Source organism: Arachis ipaensis, chromosome B4 (genome assembly GCF_059453495.1).
Source record: "Arachis ipaensis isolate K30076 ecotype BB chromosome B4, ASM5945349v1, whole genome shotgun sequence".
NCBI classification, from domain to species: domain Eukaryota; kingdom Viridiplantae; phylum Streptophyta; class Magnoliopsida; order Fabales; family Fabaceae; genus Arachis; species Arachis ipaensis.
In genome coordinates, this window is record NC_142439.1 from 127,601,910 (window position 1) to 127,604,487 (window position 2,578).

The 2,578-nt window shown below is 39.0% G+C and overlaps 1 non-coding gene across 1 annotated transcript; it reads left to right on the forward strand.

Annotated features, from left to right (window-relative positions):
* Positions 1-1,648: 1,648 nt before the first annotated feature.
* Positions 1,649-1,754, forward strand: LOC148569146 (small nucleolar RNA R71). The gene has a single exon (XR_015883110.1). It is a non-coding gene; the product is annotated as a small nucleolar RNA R71 (small nucleolar RNA).
* Positions 1,755-2,578: the final 824 nt, after the last annotated feature.

The following is a 2,578-nucleotide window of genomic DNA, read 5'->3' on the forward strand; positions in this document are numbered from 1 at the left end:
ACCTCTCTTCTTTACCTGCTGAATGTATATCTTTGAAGACATGAAAGACCAGTTGCTCATTATGCACTCTAAGTACTAATTCACCCACTTCTACATCAATTAGAGCTCTCCCAGTGGCTAGGAAAGGTCTTCCTAGGATTATAGAGGCATTCTCATCCTCCCCCATGTCAAGAATCACAAAATCTGCTGAGAGGAAGAACTTACCCACATTGACCAAGACATTCTCCGCTAATCCATATGCAGGCTTTATAGATTTGTCTGCCATATGTAATGCTATCCGTGTGTGTTGTGCCTCTTGGATTTGTAGCTTCTTCATCACAGACAAGGGCATTAAATTGATGCTTGCTCCCAGATCACATAACACTTTCTCAAAGGTTGTGCTCCCAATGGTCCATGGAATTTGAAAGCTCCCTGGATCTGGCATCTTCCTTGGCAAGTTATTTTGAATGATGGCACTACATTCCTTAGTCAGGACCACTGTCTCATCTCCCTTTAAAGGCTTCTTCTTTGACAATAACTCCTTCATGAATTTGACATAGAGAGGCATTTGTTCCAAAACCTCAGCAAAAGAAATATTGATTTGCAACTTTCTGAAGACTTCCAAGAACTTTGAAAATTGCTTGTCCTTGGTCTCCTTTTGAAGTCTCTGAGGATATGGCATTTAGGCTTGTACTCAGGAGCCTTTGGCAATGTAGGATAAGTGTCAAGAGAGTCTGGGAATGGGTTGTCCGCACGCTTTAGAGGGACGTGCTCTACTTCTTCCTTCTTCTCCTCTGGAGCTTCTTTTTCAAATGGCTCCTCATTAACTTGTGCTTCCATACTTGCCACTTGTCCACTTATCAAGGTGATAGCCTTGCATTCCTCTCTTGGATTTGGAATTGTGTTACCAGGAAGGCTATTAGTGATCCTCTGATCAATTTCATTAACTTTTGTGGCTAATTGACCTATCTGAATCTCCAAGTTCTTGATTGATGCTCTGGTTTCCTGTCTAAAACTTGCCAATATTGCTTCCAAATGATTGTTCTGCTGGGGCTGAGAAGTTGCTTGCTGAGATGACTGAAACTAGTGGTTATTAAAATTATTCTGTTAAAAACCACCCTGAGAATTTTTATTAAAATTTTGTGGCCTCTGAGGTTGCTCTCTCCATCCAAAATTTGGGTGATTCCTCCACCCTTGATTGTAGGTCTTAGAGTATGGATCATTATTGGGGTTTCTAGAATCACTCCCCATGTAATTGACCTGTTCAGAAAAGGATTGAGCATAATCATAATTCTCATTTTGCATAAAATTACCTATCATGTTATAGGGAACCTCTTGAGGTGCATTCTGGGTGTTGACAGCTGAAGTTTGCATTCCACTCAACTGTTGAGTAATTAGATTTATTTGCTGAGACAAAAGCTTGTTCTGAGCAAGAAGAGCATCAACAGCTTCCACTTCCAAAACACCTCTTTTTTGAGGGGTCTCAGAGTTCTCAGGATTCCTGTTGGAGGAATATAAATATTGGTTGTTAGCAACCAACTCAATAAGCTCAGTAGTCTCCTCTGGTGTCTTCTTCATGTGCAAAGAACCAACTGCAGAATTATCTAAGCGCATCTTAGACATTTCACATAAGCCCTCATAAAAGATATCCAGCTGAGTCCATCTAGAGAACATGTCCGGAGGGCATTGCCTAGTCAGTAGCTTGAATCTCTCCCAAGCTTCACAAAGGGTCTCACCATCTTTCTGTCTGAAAGTTCGAACCTCCACCCTTAGCTTAGTCAGCTTTTGAGGTGGAAAAAATTTAGTCAGAAATCCAGTGACAACCTTATCCCAAGTATCTAGACTCTCCTTGGGTTGAGAATCTAACCACAACTTTGCTCTATCCTTCACATCAAATGGGAAGAGAATGAGTCTGTACACCTCAGGATTCACTCCATTGGTCTTCACAGTATCGCAAATCTGCAGGAAATGAGAGATAAATTGATTTGGATCTTCCTGAGGGAGTCTATGATATTGACAGTTTTGTTGCACAAGAGTAACCAGCTGTGGTTTCAGCTCAAAATTTTTTGTAGCTATGGGAGGCACCACAATACTCTTGCCATAAAGATCTGTATTAGGAGCAGTGTAAGAGCCAAACACTCTTCTAGGTTGTTCATTCCTATTCGGATTTGCCATATTGGCATTAGCAGCATTATTATGATCCATAGTGGACTCTACAGCCTTGCAAAGTCTTATGTGTTACAAACGCCACCTAAAAGTCCTTTCAGGTTCAGGATCAAAGTCTAATAGTAGTTTTTTGTCCCTGTTCCTGCTCATAAACAGACAGAAGACAAGAAAAGATGGGATTCTCTACGTCAGAGTGTAGAGAATTTCCAGTGAGGTAACCTGTGTAAAATAATAAAATAAAAATCCTACATAAATAAACACTAAAATTCGAAAATTACTTATTAAAATAAGACAAAAAAATTTGAAATTTTTAAACCAAATAATTAAGAAAAATTAAAATAAAATAACTAGGGGACACCAAACTTAATTTCAGAAATTAAGGAAAAACATTAGTAATACTTTTTGAAAATATTAAAGCAAAAATTTAATAAAA